Consider the following 17,189-nt stretch of genomic DNA (forward strand, 5'->3'; position numbering starts at 1 on the left):
GATTTATTAAAGTGGAATACAAAGAAATTAAATAAAAGGAGCCATAGCTTCAGGGTGCTCCAAGGCCAAAACAACAAACATAACAGCTTACAAATAAAATGAATAAATACCTTAACAAAAGAAACAAAAATACAATCAACTTCCCTAACTCCCTAAAATAAACAAATCGCAAACAAAGTCAAAATAAATGGCAGGACACCCCTACGCTCCTAAAGCATAAACATAAACTGATTTGGATCACTTTAAACAAAACAGGAACAGTGGTTCACGATCTGCCAACGGGAGAAGGAATCCGGAGCTCCTCATGCCAGCAGGCCAACGCCAGAATGAGCTTGCCATCTTCCGAGAGCGCCGCCCTTTTAACCAGAGCAGCCGCAGGCTCAGCCAATGGCGTTCTGTCCACAGCAACCAATCCCTGCTCAGACACACAAAACTAGAAGACAGATGCCGAATACCGTAACACCCCCACACACAAAGAAAAATCAATACAAATTGATTTTATACAAAACTAAAAGAACGAGATAAGGCATCTGCTAATACATTGTCCTTGCCCTTTTTATACTGAATCTCAAGATTGAAATCTTGAATAAACAAGGACCAGTGCATAAATCGCTGATTTGCATTGGGCATTCGAGACAAAAATACCAGTGGATTGTGATCAGTAAAGACAAGCACAAGAATAGAACTTGATCCCACGTACACTTCAAAATGTTGTAACGCCAATAGTAAAGCAAGAGCTTCTTTTTTGATAACACTATAGTGTAATTCATGTTTCAGAACCTTTTTTAAGAAGTACGCTACGGGATGCTCAACTCTGTGAATGTCATCTTGCAAAAGAACTGCTCCAGCTCCAGTGGTCAAGTTTAAACACATGTGAGTAATCTGGTGCAGATAACACTGGAGTACTACACAACAAACTTTTCGCAGCTTCAAATGCATGTTGACAGTCATTAGACCACAAGAATTTTTGCGAGGCACGGAGAAGATTAGTTCACGGTAGAACCACATCAGAGAAATTTCGGCAGAAGGCTCTATAATAACCTGCTATTCCTAAAAAAACGTGAATATCACGCTTGGTTTGAGGTACAGGAAAATCAACAATTGCTTGTACTTTCTGGGCGACAGGACGCACTTGTCCAACTCGCTTTCCCAAATACATGACGGTTGCCTTGGAAAATTCACACTTAGCCAAGTTCAACGTGAGGAAAGCATTAACCCTCAGGGGTCTGAGGATTTTTGGGACCCTGGAGAAGTTTTGACATGCCCTGACATTTGTGCTTTTTTCAGTTGTTCATAAGCATATTAATGGAAAAAGTGTCATTACACTGTATTCAGCACAAACTAGGCTACAATAATATGTGAGGAACATGTATGTACATATTTGTGTTTTTGAAGGAATAACGTTTATGCGTGGTTATTGAAAAAACAAAAAACTTAAGTCACTGAAATAAAGCCAAAAAATATATATTAAATCTTTGTTCACAAGACTTCTGGGTATTTGGGGTTGTAGACTAGAGTTTTTGCTTCAAAATGAGGTAAAAATTATGCTGCCTGCTTGTTCATATAAAACAATAGAGAGATTTAAATTTTCTAAAACATCTTTGGTCAAGAAACACAGTATGCGTGGAGGCGTGAATCCTCATGTATAATGGGTGATTCTCACCTGAGAAGACAAAAGAATCACATAATAATGACCTGCAATGACTTGCATATTAATGAGGCCTTTCAGTCAGGTAGGCTGTGAAAAAACCCTGTGATCATGATTCAAATCTCATCATGGTGTAAATCAAACATACAGAAAAAACAGCAATACTATGAAATATTATTACAATATAAAATAATGGTATTCTATTATATACTTTAAAATATAATGTATTTCTGTGATGCAAAGTGTATGAACAATTATGTTACCTCTATGGCATTTCATATAGGCTTTTAGCTTAAAAGCATGCACATTTGGAGAAATATTGATGGATTCTCATATGTTTGTCAATTTTCTATACAGAAGAGTAATATTTATTCAGGATTTATTGTCATTACTATGAGTGCTGGATACTGTCAATTCATACTTGCAGCCGGAGGGCGCTCTGTACACCGTTAGTCCACAAATGCCTGAGCACTAAAAAAGATACCCTCAGACCTCAGAGTGTTAAGCAAACGCGTAAAAACAGTGGTTAGAGTCTACATGTTCCTTCCAGTTAGACAAATACACCACAATATCATCCAAGTAAGCTTTACAGTTCTTAACATCAGCCAGTTATGGTGTTCATTAAGCACTGGAACATTGCTGGTGCATTCTGAAGCCCGAAAGCCATCACAGTATAATTTAGAAAATTGTCTGGGGTGAAAAAAGCAGAGATTTCGGCTGCACGTTCAGTTAAGGGAACTTGCCAATATCCCTTTAAAAGATCAAGCTTTGTAACGAACTGAGCCGATCCCACATTATCCAAACAATCTTCCATTAACGGTAAAGGAAATGAATCAGGCTTTGTGATTGCGTTTACCTTACGGTAATCCATACAGAATCGATGGGTACCATCCAGTTTCGGAACAAGTAAACAGGGCGAGCTCCAAGCACTTGAGCTCGGAACAGCTAAACCATTATCCACTAGATACTTCACTTCAGAGTCAATGATTTTTCATTTAGCTGGGTTGACACGATACCCATGTTGCTTAATAGGTGGATGGTCGTTCACCTCAATATCATGTTGAATGACATTTGTCCAGGTAGGCACATCCGAAAACAGTCCTAAAAAAGACTGGATCAAATTCACAATGTCAGCTCACTGATTCTCAGTTAAATGAGACAAATGAGAATTAAGATTTGCCAAAATTTCAGAATTATTCAGTCTGACACCAGACACTTGCATACTCTGCAGATTTAACCAGTCTTCATTCCCACAGGAAGGTGGTACCACAGAAATAGAAGCAACTGGAATAGTAGAGCTCTTTAACTAAAAGAACGTGCAACTGCATTTTTATCAAACACTCCATCTTCACCTGAGCGTTTAATAGAGCTGACTGAGCAAGATCTCAAGCTTTATGCAAGCGTTCTCTAAACGAGCTAACATAATCTAAAAGGTTACAAGTGGGCTTTTCTTCAGACAACCAGCTCTCTTTTAGCAGCTTAAGTGGGCCGCGCACCGCATGCCCAAAAACTAACTCTGCGGGATTAAATTCCAGAGAATCCTGAACACTTTCATGCACAGCGAACAACAGCAACGGTAACCCTTTGTCCCACTCTTTTTCTGAATTAGCACAGTAAGTACGTAACATAGTCTTCAATGTTTGAGATTTAGGGTGGTAGGCACTGGAAATGACATGTTTAACATGCAACTGAGACAGGACTTGATTGAACAACCGGGACATAAAATTCGTTCCCTGATCTGTCTGAACGACCCTCGGAAGTCCAGAAAGTAGAGAAGATCACAGTTAGGGCTTTCACAATTGCTTTAGCTCTCAATGAATGAAAGTTTGGATTGCTTTGGGGTAACGAGTTGCTGCGCACATAAGCGTACGCAGATAAGTATGCCCTGCTTTTGTTTTCTGTAGAGGCCTCACACAATCTAATATGATGTGCTCAAATGGTTCTCCGATAGCAGGAATCGGTTTGAGAGGTGCTGGAGAAATAACCTGGTTAGGCTTCCCAACCATTTGGCAAACATGGCATGATCTAAAGTAATTTGTAATATCTGACTTAATCTTGGGCCAAAAGAAATGACGCAGAACATTTAAGAGTTTTAGCCACACCTAAATGACCAGCCATGTTATCATGCACCACACTTAACACTTGTTCTCGAAAAACATTTGGGAACAACTACTTGGTACAATGTGTCCCAACCTGAATTATCCGATGCTGAAGGTGTCCATTTCCGCATTAACACTCCATCCTCAAAGAAATAACCAATTGGTTTACTCATAATTTCTTTTTTTATTTACGGCAGACTCTCGACAGAATTCAAGCAACTGGTCTTGCTTTTGCTCAGCTGCCAATAACGTACGATCTACAGTAACATATCAGCGCAATCAACTTCAGCACCACTGCTTGCGGACAGCGGCGTAGACGCGGGCATCTCAGGTTGGTGATGTTTAGCGGACACATCTGACTGTAATGTATCAGAATCAGTCACATTCTCATTAACAAGAAAACTATCAGAAAGATCAACTATGGACGGAAATTTTTGAGATTGAGCTCGAGTAATGACACAAGCAGGAAACACTGACAAATCTGCTTCTTCCTTACACACAGTGGAGGGTTCGTAAAGCGGATTTTCGATAACTTCAGGAAGAGGGAAAACTTTTCCACCTGCCAGATCGTTTCCGATAATCAGAGTTATTCCATTTATAGGCAATTGTGAACGAACGGCCACTTTTACGAAACCAGTTATCCAATTTCGAATTTATATATATTATGCAAGGGAACCTTTTCTACTCCCATTTCAATTCCTTGGACTAACACATCAAAACCACAATACGTTTTCTCCGAGAATGCCAACGCACTTCCTAAAATAAATGACTGTGCAGTACCAGTGTCACTCAACATGGTAGCAGGCACTTGATCATTTTCCAAATTAGTTAAAGAAATCATTCCCTGCCGAATGAAAGGTTCAAAAACTGCATCAATTTCTGGCTTCGATTGTTTGGTAACAGTTTGTACAAAACCAACTCCTTTTGGTTTAGCCTTATTTTTCTTTTTCAAAACGGGACATGCCGCAATCAAATGGCCAGCTTCGTGACAATAAAAGAAAAATTTATTTCTAGTCCTTGCATTAGCTCTACTACTATATATATTTATGGAGAAATAAAATATGAAAATAAAATATTGGATGAGAAATAAAAACCCACCCTGTACAGCTATGATCAGCTGTTCGGCTGAGCTATCGGTGTTAAGGAAAGGCCGAAGCTCATCGCTTGGTCCTTGTCACATGAAAAGTTGAGATGTTTTCATCTCGCCGCGCATAGGCGCGCCTGGAAAAACAAGAGCGCTGCACCACATGCACGTCGCGACTGCGCCGCTTCTATTATGAGCGCGTTTGCCTAAATTACAGTAAAAGCACTCACGCAAGTCACGAGCATCGATTTTTAAACCACCGAAATGCGTCCGATGTGCATCAAACGGCATCTTGGACAAATGTGGCTCAACGCTGTGAGCAAAAGCGTTGCTAGGTTTCTGGAAAGAAATATAATACTGTACAAATGTATTCGGGGATTGCATTTGTTCAGTGTGGTTCAGTGCAAGATTTTGATGCTCTTTAAGCTAAAATAAAATAAGGGAAAATATTTGCACTAACTGTTAAAACTGTATGTAACAATGATAGAGACACTGCTGTTTACGTTTTTTAACTCCCTGAGGTCCGAAAACGCGCCGGCGCGTTTTGCAGGATTTTTTTCACATTGCAGCAAAACAGACTTAAAATACTCCGTCATTTCTTGTCATAGAGACATAAGTAATATATCAATTGAAACTATAGAATGTCTTCTTTCATTTGTGTACACTCAGAGTAAAAACACAAGGTTGTGCTTTTTGTAAAATAAAGAAAACTAACATGATGCGTGATCTCTCCTCTCCCTCTGAACGAAGTCCAATCTGATAGTTCTCAGAAAATTAACTGTAACTTATGAATACTAATGACAAAAAAAGTGACACTTATGTCTAAAGAAACGTTGAAATGTCAGGTTCTAAATCGTGCAAGTCAAATCGAAAACAAACATTCTGTGTTTATGTAATCTGTATGAAAAGAGAGCCATGTCAGAAGTCCGAGATTCAGCTCATTACCCGCTAATGCGGCCACGCCCACGGAGCCAGCGCTATTCAGACGCAAATTCAGAGGCAATACATGCATACATCGTCTCAATCGTGTATTTATTGTCTTGAAAAGTGTTTATTTGGATGTTAAAGCCATGGTTAGCGATCTCTAGAAGACATACCGTTAGTTCCTAGTTCCTTTTCTTCTTTATATGAATTTGTGGCCTGAAGGTGTACAGAGAGCGCCCTCCGGCTGCAAGTATGAATTGAAAACACAGTATCCAGCACTCATAGTGATGACAATAAATATTACTTCTCAGTATAGAAAATTGACATAAATATATAAGAATCCATCAATATTTCTCCAAATGTGCATGCTTTTAAGCTAAAAGCCTATATGAAATGCCATAGAGGTAACATAATTGTTCAGACACTTTGCATCACAGAAATACATTATATTTTAAAGAATATAATAGAATACCGTTATTTTAAATTGTAATAATATTTCACAGTATTGCTGTTTATGATGAGCTGAAACATTATTAAGTGGCCCATTGTTCATGATGATTTACGCCTCCACACATACTGTGTTTCTTGACAAAAAGTGTCTTACAAAAACTAAATCAATATATTGTTTTATATGAAGAAGTAGGCAGCATCATTTTTACATAATTCTGAAGCAAAAACTCTAGTCTACAACCTCCAATACCCAGAAGTCTTGTGAACACAGATTTAATATACTTTTTTTGGCCTTATTTCAGTGACTTAAGTTTTTAAAGTCCAACTGTAGTATGTATGATATTGAATCAGTCTCACCACAATAACCACGCATAAACATTATTCCTTCAAAAATACAAACATGTACATACATGTTCCTCACATATTATTGTAGCCTAGTTTGTGTTGAGTACAGTGTAATGACACTTTTGTCATTTATATGTTTATGAACACCTGAAAAAAGCACAAATGTCAGGGCATGTCAAAACTTCTCCAAGCCCCAAATCAGCCTCAGACTCCAGAGGGTTAAGTATGGCAAAAATATTTTAGGCAAGGCAATTTTATTTGTATAGCACATTTCATACACAATGGTAATTCAAAGTGCTTTACATAAAGAAGAACCAAATACATAATAATAAAAATGGAACGCATAAGAAATAGAAATAACAGTAAAAACAGGGAATTCCGCTATCTGGCTGGAAGAGTTAGGAAGTTTCAGGGAGTTTTTTGTTGTCTGTCAGAGCAGATTTAAACGGATCTATCCATCAGAGCGGATCTAAATTTTAGAAATTTAAATTGAAGTAAATGAAAAATAATTAAGTAAATTTTCAGAAATGTTGTGCTTTTTTGTGCTTGAATATTAAAATGGCCCTCCTATGAGGTGTGAATCACAGAAACGGCCCCCAGCCAATTTGATTTTGAGACCCCTGGTCTAAAGCGTAAAAGTTGGGTAGTATGTTCTTGATGTTTAATTTCCAAATCAAGTTGTTTCAATTGGATAGCGAGTTTCAAATCCTTCACAAATTTCATCATTTGCATTTTCCCCTGTCTCCCGACTTTCAACGTTTTGAACTGCTGTTAACACACCCTGTCGAATCAATGCAGCTTGTATTACGTCCCGTACTTCTTTCTTACGAGCTGATATTACTACAGAGATTTCATAATAATCAGCAATCAAATACAAATCCTCCTTACGACATAATTCTAATGCTTCATGCGAAGGCTTTTGTCGAAATGCCTCAATACTAAATTATTCTATATCCTTTTCTCTGATACTCAAGAAAAAAAACTGCCAATCAAACGCAAACACCAGCAAAACGAAGAAAAAATAATTATACATACCATACGACAAACATGTTACCATCGAACGCGTCCCAATTCCTTACGACAGGCCGAGCCCCCATTTGTTACGCCCCGTTCTATTAAGAAAAGGGGCTGACGTGAGTTGGTGGATAACAGGGAGACCGACTCCAGCCAACAGATCATCACAGACATAAAACTAAGATCCACAAATTATTTATTAACCCTCAGGGGTCTGAGGATTTTTTGGGCCCTGGAGAAGTTTTGACATGCCCTGACATTTGTGCTTTTTTCAGTTGTTCATAAACATATTAATGGAAAAAGTGTCATTACACTGTATTCAGCACAAACTAGGCTACAGTAATATGTGAGGAACATGTATGTACATGTTTGTGTTTTTGAAGGAATAACATTTATGCTTGGTTATTGAAAAAACAAAAAACTTAAGTCACTGAAATAAAGCCAAAAATGATATATTAAATCTGTGTTCACAAGACTTCTGGGTATTTGAGGTTGTAGACTAGAGTTTTTGCTTCAAAATGAGGTAAAAATTATGCTGCTTGCTTGTTCATATAAAACAATAGAGAGATTTAAATTTTCTAAAACATCTTTGGTCAAGAAACACAGTATGCGTGGAGGCGTGAATCATCATGAATAATGGGTGATTCTCACCTGAGAAGACAAAAGAATCGCATAAAGAGCTCTAATGAGCTGCATAAATAATGAGCTCTTTCAGACAGGTAGGCTGTGAAAAAACCCTCTGTGATCATATTTCAAAGCTTATCATGGTGTAAATCAAACACAGAAAAAACAGCAATACTGTGAAATATTATTACAATTTAAAATAATGGTATTCTATTATATTCTTTAAAATATAATGTATTTCTGTGATGCAAAGTGTCTGAACAATTATGTTACCTCTGTGGTATTTCATACAGGCTTTTAGCTTAAAAGCATGCACATTTGGAGAAATATGTTTGTCAATTTTCTATACAGAGGAGTAATATTTATTCAGGATTTATTGTCATTACTATGAGCGCTGGATACTGTTTTCAATTCATACTTGCAGCCGGAGGGCGCTCTGTGCACCTTTAGTCCACAAATGCCAGCTAAAGAAGAATAGGCAATCCAGGAACTAACCGAACTAACAGAAGCCAGAGATCGCTAACTATGGCTATTCAAAACACTTTTCAAGACAATAAATACACGATTGAGACGATGTATGCATGTATTGACTGAATTTGCGTCTGAATAGCGCTGGCTCCGTGGGCGTGGCCGCATTAGCGGATAATGAGCTGAATCACAGACTTCTGACATGGCTCTCTTTTCATACAGATTACATAAACACAGAATATTTGTTATTTGACTTAGACGATTTAAAACCTGACATTTCAACGTTTTTTTAGACATAAGTCTAATTTTTTTGTGATTAGTATTCACTAAGTTACAGTTAATTTTCTGAGAACTATCAGATTGGAGTTTGTTCAGAGGGAGATGAGAGATCACGCATCATGTTAGTTTTCTTTATTTTACAAAAAGCACAACATTTTGTTGTTACTCTGGGTGTACACAAATAAAATATATTCCACAGATTAAAATGGTGTATAACTCTTAATTGTATGTGCAACATTGACAGAGTATTTTGAGTCTCTTTCACACTGGTTAGAAAAAAAACGCGGTGATCATGCCGGCGTGACCGCCGACCCGAGGGAGTTAAAGTGGAATACAAAGAAATTAAATAAATGGAGCCATAGCTTCAGGGTGCCCCAAGGCCAAAACAACAAACATAACAGCTTACAAATAAAATGAATAAATGCCCTAACAAAAGAAACAAAAATACAATCAACTTCCCTAACTCCCTAAAACAAACAAATCGCAAACAAAGTCAAAATAAATGGCAGGACACCCCTACACTCCTAAAGCATAAACAGAAACTGATTTGGATCACTTTAAACAAAACAGGAACAGTGGTTCGCGATCTGCCGACAGGAGAAGGAATCCGGAGCTCCTCACGCCAACAGGCCAAAGCCAGAATGAGCTCGCCATCTTCCGAGAGCGCTGCCTTTTTAACTGGAGCAGCCGCAGGCTCAGCCAATGGCGTTCTGTCCACAGCAACCAATCCCTGCACAGACATTTAAAGAAAAAAAAAAACTCCACATGTAGCAATGCCACATAAGGGGTGATATTTATACTTATGTATGATTAACACGATTGCATGGTTGATCATTTATTTTAATTGTCACCCTGTGCTCTGTTCCGTTGCTCCGGTGTGTGTGTGTGTGAGATCCCATATGAACAAACTCTCGCGAGATTTCGCGGCGCCCACGCGGCCTACACATCACGTGATCATAACACGGAACTTTAAAGGTAGCCGGCTTACCGGCGTCTGCAGCGTCTGTGTTCGCTCCCGTCTGTCAAACGATTGTGGATACTTACCGAACTGTTTCTTGTTGGAGTTTACTGCCGCCTCGCTTGTGGAGTTTTGTCTGGGTGTTTTTTTTTGGGACTTTGGACTACTTACCAGTGAGGATTTTTAACAGTTCGGTGATCACGTTGGATCTGCTCTCGGACAGTCATTCATTCATTCATTCAGGGACATTTTCCGGTGAGACTGATTCAATATCATACATACTACAGTTGGACTTTCACTTTCACATACACTTTTTTTAAAACATTTTTTCTGGATGTATTGTGGGTCATGAATTTTTCTAAATTGTATAATACACTTGGGTGATTGAAACAAATTTTTGTCTGTCTTTTTTTCATATTTTTTCCTGAGGAACTAGCGGTTCCCTCAATTTAGTGTAACGTTACACTCTAGTCGGAGTGTTACACATAGACAAAACTAGAAGACAGATGCCGAATACTGTAACAGTTATTAATTTTGCTAATTCAACTGCTTTCTCACTGAATCTCCCAGCTGTGTGTACTGTGTAGTAAGCAGTGTCACATGATCAAGATCGGTATGCGCTGAGCTTGCACGTTCTATTATTGCTCAGTGCTGATAGACAAAATTAAGTTGCACTGGCAGAAAAAAGGTCGCAAAATGCAACCATTTAGTCGCGGTCTGGAGCCCAGCCTCTAACCCTTTTTATTCCTAGTTCTCTATTTTTTTTTTTTTTCCGCTCTTGACTTACATAATCATCCAGTGGGAAAATGTCTGTGCAGATGGCAGTTGCAGATATAGTATCTCTAGTAAAGAATGTAGCCAGTGTTTGGTAGAGAAGTTGTCACATGCAGTTGTTGTTTTAGTTTGGTTTCATGGACTTTTAGTTTGTATATTAGGGGTGGGAATCAATAGGCACCTCACGATCTGATCTGATTCCGATTCTATTGATCTACTTTTTTTTTCTTATTAATTAATTAGTTTACAGACTTAAATCTTTTTTCATTATTTAATTTTATAAGTAATAAGTACTTTTTAAAATTGCAAATTAAAAAAAAATTAATTACAACAATTGTATGCTAATAATTTTTAAATATATAAACTAATATAGCTTGTGGGAACCATGGACGAATCAGACAAATGAATTATTCAGATGATTCTATCAAAACAGAATTCTAATTCAGAATCGGAATTCCGGCTCCAGCCATCTACAGGAAAACCCTTGTGAAAAAAAAGTGCACTTTAGTATACTTTTATAAAGTGTACTTATTGCACAAATAATATACTTTAAAAGAACACACTTAAGTGTGAATTAAATGTAATGTTTTCATCGCTTAAGTGCATTCTATTTGTAATTAATTTCAAATGTATCACAGATTAAGTTCATATTAAATGCAATAAGTTGAACTTTTGAGTGATTTTTTTGAACAACTTAAGTGGTACTTTAATACAACTTTATGACAACCTTCGTAATTGCTTCTAGTACCTTTAAAATATAGTTGAAGTGCACTGCCCAATGTACTAACAAGCAATTAATGTGAACTAAAATATATTTTAATATCAGTTATCAATACACTTAAGTGTGAATTAAATGTAATGTTTTCAGCCGCTTAAGTGCATTCTATTTGTAATCAATTTCAAATATATCACAGATTAAGTTCATATTAAATGCAATAAGTTGAACTTCTGAGTGATTTTTTTAAAGCACTTAAGTAGGACTTTAATACAATTTTTTATGTATTTTGAAATATGGTAAAAGTGTACTTCCGAATGTACTGACAAGCAATTAATGTGAACTTAAATATACTTTAATGTAATTTACATGTACACTATTATATAATTTAAAACATTTGTAATTACATTATTTGTACATATAATAATGAAGTTACAATTTAGTATATTTCAAAATATTACAATCAACAAATGCAAATTGAAACCCTCTACATTTACTGACAAAATAATCTCTAAAATAAATGCACAAAAACCTTTTTGTTGATGCACAAGAAAAACCCAAGAAACACTATACACAATCACAAACAATTACAACACTTTAACTCTCATATAGAAAGAGTCTGGAGGACAGTGAGGCTTATATGCACTATAATTTTCTCCATCACATACAAAGGTACCTAAACCTACCCATCACAATCTTTCTGCATTTTTACATTTTCAGATAAAATCATTCTGTATAAGACGATAAATAAGATAACACCCATGAATTAATACAAACAAAATGTAAAGAAAAGAAAAGATTCAAAACTTTGGGTAACACTGTACAATAATTTTCTATTAGTTAACTACTTTAGTTAACATGAACTATGAATGAAAAATACTTTAAGCATTTATAAATCCTAGTTAATATTACTTATGCATTATTAAAATCAAAAGTTGCATATGTTAATAGATAATGCACTGTAAACTAACATGAACAATAACTATACATTTTATTAACTTGAAAAAAAAATATTTTTTTATTGCCTAATGTTAACAAATATTGATAAATACTGTAAAAAAAAAAAGTTAATGCACATAGTTAGATAATGTTGTCTAATATATTAATTGATGTTAACAAGCGAGACCTTTTGTAAAGTGTTACCTTTTGTAAACCTTGTTACTTATAAGCTCTGCAACCCTTACTAGCACAAACATTAAACAGGACAAAAAGGTTTCTTCTAAAATCTTACTCCAGCATTACAGTGAATGTAATTTTGAAAAGAAAAAACAAAACAAACAAAAAAAACAATGAATTCCAAAGGCACAAAAACAAGAAAACCAAAATTGTCTGTCACCACCTTTTTTTAAGTTGTATGAAAAAGTGCTGTTTATGTCAATGTCCCAGAAGCTCTTCATCGGCAGAAAACCTTAAATGTCCATGAAGCTGCGAACCACCTCTACACAGTATGCATAAATGAACATGTTCCAAAGAGGCAAGAAAGTAAAAAATATAAATACCTGGAGGAAAAAAAAAACAAAAAAGAAGTAAGAGTCAGTCCATTATTATAATTGGTTCAATCGAATGAAAGTAATAGATATAGATATATATACAGAACTCCAAAGTTTATATACACCTTTGTAGGTTTGAAAATAATAAAAAATGAACATAGACATTTTCCACCACCCTCCTAGACCCATTTGGTATTCCCTAAAGGCAAAGAGTTGCTGATAGTGATTGAAGCCTGTGGCCAAGATGTTTACTGTGTACTGATAATTTCCTCCACTTTAATACCAGTTACAGTGTGAAATAAATATGAATGAACATCTGAAGGTATGTTACAAGATACAGTACAACTGATCCATAACATGTCACATTTAATCACTCAATCAGTGTTTCAACACGCGGAAAGACGTCAATGAAACAGCTTGTAAACAATGTCACGTAACGTCACATTTACTTCAGAAAAATCATATTCAGCATAAACTCATTAGTCAGCTATAGAGAGGAGCATTCTGCTAATTATATGCACCACGTTACATGTTCATTATAATTTTATTTTAAATATTTTTTTTTATAATTAATTTATGTATTTAATGTTTGAATAAATAATTTATGACAGCTACAATTTAAATGTTTATATTTCAAAAAACAATTTAGAGTAGAAATATGATTATGTAATTCTAAAGTTTACATAATCATAACTTTATTATAAAACAAACAAATCATACAAATCATACAAATTAGCATTGTATTTGTTTCTTTATTTAGTACTTCCCTGATGAAGCAGTTCATTCTGCAAGGTGTAAGTAAACTTTTGACCGCAACTGCATCACCCAAGATGAATTACCTCAGTCATCAGGACAACACTGTTGTAGAATCCTGGGAGAAACTCCTTCACATTTCCCACAAACACCAGGATTCCAGTGACCACACCATCTTCACTGACACTGGCCTTTAAAAATAGAGAACATTTTTATAAACATTTTTATTCCTACTTTACAAGGAATTAAACATAACTTTATCAATTACACAAATATAGATAAATAACCAAAGGCCCAAGCAAATTGAGGGGTTTTGCTTTGAAAATAATGATATAATATCATTATATATAAATATAAATATATAATGATTCTATGGGGATTTGTAAGTGCACAGGTGAGAATTTATTACTTGCAAATAGAAAAGATTCAAAGCATTTAAAAGCTATAAGGACAGTTGATGGCAGTGTTTTAGCTTGTAGTGTGTGATCAGGGTGGCTGAATTAATGGCAAAACTTGGAACATCACCTCATCAATACGGGTCTTTGATTCCACACAGCTTGCACTGTATCTCCAATAACAAATATGTACTGATCCTACAAAATGAATATATATAACAACAGATAAGCACAAAAATATTACATATTACAAACACAAACAGTAATTGAACAACTAACTTTTTCAAATGCAAAAAGAAAAATAGATTATAAGCATTACTGGTGGTTATAATAGCGATTAAATGTATATAATTGTCTTTAAATGTTACAAGATCAGATCTTTGAATTTAGTTCTGCAAATTTAACTTAAAGTAATTAAAAATGATTTAAAAAGTCAGAGTTCAATTAAAATATTATATTTTCAGCAGCCAAATTCTTTGAACACGCCCACACACGCGACCACGTTCATATTATATAAGAAATTATTATAATGCAATCATAAATAAATTACAGGAAATATGATTAATTCACCTCCATATTGCGATTAAACTAAATAAGTTACACTCATAAGAACTGCTATGTTCCGGTGAAAAAATAAAAATAAAGAGAGCATATATCAAGATACTTTCTTGCTTCTTTATTTGTAATACATAACGTCTCATTTGTAGTCATCCAAACGTGCGCTCCTTTGTTTTCTTCTTTGATCAGCAAAGTTGCCTCACGCATCGCGATCACAGAAAGATGGCTGAAGGTGCATTTTTCAAACTCTGGTGAAGTAGTGCGCCGTCATGACGTAGTATTTTGGCGCATGCGCATTAAACAAAAAGTTTATAGGCTATAATACGTGCATGATTAAATTTGTTCAAGTTGAAGTTTTTCTAATTCATTGTTGTAGTTAGACTGTAAGTTTACAGAACTTGACTCATTCACCTAACTGAAATTCAATTATTTTATAGTTTAGTCTGATTAAAATTAAATGTATTTTAACTGAATATGAATTCAAATTAATTTTTAGATCTGTTAAACTTTTGCTTGCAATTAAATAGGTTTAATCAACTTAGAACAACAATGATATTAAAAGTATTATACAGATATGTAAAGTACAGCACTGTTGCATTAAGTATCACAAATACAGCACTCCGTAAAAAAAAAACAAAAACAAAAAAAACATTTTATGTCAAATATTATGTAGAAAACTGACACTAGTCGAGTTTAGTTTAGAGCAGGAGCTGGTGATAAAAATTTCAACAATAAGTTGTACAGGATTATACACTGTATAAGTGTATTGAAATTCAGAAAAATAAATTTCAAGTATATTAATGCACACAGTATAAGCACATTTAAAATACATTAACAAATGTCATCTTGGACAACACCCTAGTTGAAATTAAAATAAACTATTTTTCATGTGCTTTAATATATAAGTCAATACATCAGAATAAGTTTACTTATTTAAAACACTATAAAGTCATAATTAAGTAAAAATTAAGTGCATTTTTAAAAAGTGCTCTTAAGCATGTTTAGAAATATTGTCATGAAAGTGTACTTTCTTTAAGTACAACTTAAGTCATTATTACAAAGTGCATTTTTAAAAAAGTGTTAATAAATATAGTCATTTAAGTGTTCTTTCTTTAAGTACAACTTAATAAGTCATTATTACAAAGTGCATTTTTAAAAACTGCACTTAAGCGTGTTAATAAATATTGTTATTAAAGTGTACTTTCTTTAAGTATAACTTAATAAGTCATTATTACAAAGTGCATTTTTAAAAAGTGCACTCAAGCGTGTTAGTAAATATTGTCATTTAAGTGTACTGTCACAGACACGTCAGGTTCCACCTCACTCCCTTACCCACGCACTCAATCACCAGCCTACTAATCACCGCCACCTGCACATCATCACCGCAGTCATCAGCACCAGGATAAATACCACACACTCACACACACTCATTGTCCGGTCTCGTTTGTGATACAACCTGTTGTACGCTTACCTTCAAGGACTCCAAAGTGATACTTACCTGTCTCCATTGTCTCCTTCGTCTCCATCGTCTCCGGATCTCCTCGTGTGCTTACCTGCCTGTGTGTGAGTGTGTTCGTCTGCCAGCTCCAGCGTCTCCTTCCAGTTTCATCTGCATCGTAAAGAAAAGGACAGTATTACCTCTCATTCACCTTCAAGATCTTCGCATTCACCAGTCTACTCACCTGTTTCTCTGCTGATCATTTCAATAAACTGTATCATAGCTTTCATCTCTGCCTCCGGTGTCTCTGTCATAACATGTACTTTCTTTAAGTACAACTTAATTTGACATTATTACAAAGGGCATTTTTAAAAAGTACACTTAAGCGTGTTAATAAATATTGTCATTAAAGTGTACTTTCTTATGTACAACTTAATTTGACATTATTACAAAGTGCATTTTTAAAAAGTGCACTTAAGCATGATAATAAATATTGTCATTAAAGTATATTCTATTTAAGTACACTTAAGTGGCCTTTAATTTTAATTATATTATATTATCTGCAAGTGCACTTTTTAAAAAGTATACTTTAAGATTTGAAGTACACACAAAGTACACTTTCGATACAATTAAGTGCACTTCTTTTTCACAAGGGAATCCTTGCTTAATTACTTTTATAACCCCATCCTTCTTGGCAGAAGTGACAAACTCAGCCATTTGTAACACCAAATGGTCACCACGAAAATAAAGAGTCTTTGATCACCAGATCAAAAGGACAGAGAGACAATGCAGACCCTTTTGTTTCCTAACTTCACAGAGAAACTAACGAAGACCGTTCTAAACTGCACCAAAATTGTTCCAAACAATTTTAAAAGGACGTATCAAACATATTTTAACTGCATACATCTTAAATTGTGTCCACAAGTACTACCTGTAACCAGTTTTGCTTTAGAAGACCCACAATCCATGTAAATGTGTTAACTCTTGAATGACTGACTGAAAGTATGCCTTATTTGGACTTGATTTAATTCTTTTCCTCTTTTCTAAATCCTGACTTGAATGAAGTCTGTTTAAAATTTATAATATTCCATTTAATAGAAATTATGTTAAAATGGCACTCTGTTAAAGCAAAGACGGGAAGTAACACCTATGTTTTATTAGGGGCAGAGAAAA

At 35.2% G+C, this 17,189-nt stretch overlaps 1 protein-coding gene and 1 long non-coding RNA gene across 2 annotated transcripts in view; one reads left to right on the forward strand and one right to left on the reverse strand.

The window, feature by feature from the left end:
- Positions 1 to 17,189, forward strand: part of LOC125260957 (LIM and SH3 domain protein 1-like) — a 93,497-nt gene that overhangs the window by 43,831 nt on the left and 32,477 nt on the right. The window lies entirely within an intron of this gene.
- LOC125260958 lies at positions 12,667 to 14,291 on the reverse strand. The gene is made up of 3 exons (XR_007183175.1): positions 14,151 to 14,291; positions 13,712 to 13,816; positions 12,667 to 12,881 (listed from the first exon to the last, which is right to left on the reverse strand). It is a non-coding gene; the product is annotated as an uncharacterized LOC125260958 (long non-coding RNA).

The sequence above is a fragment of the Megalobrama amblycephala genome, unplaced genomic scaffold, assembly GCF_018812025.1.
Source record: "Megalobrama amblycephala isolate DHTTF-2021 unplaced genomic scaffold, ASM1881202v1 scaffold201, whole genome shotgun sequence".
NCBI lineage: Eukaryota > Metazoa > Chordata > Actinopteri > Cypriniformes > Xenocyprididae > Megalobrama > Megalobrama amblycephala.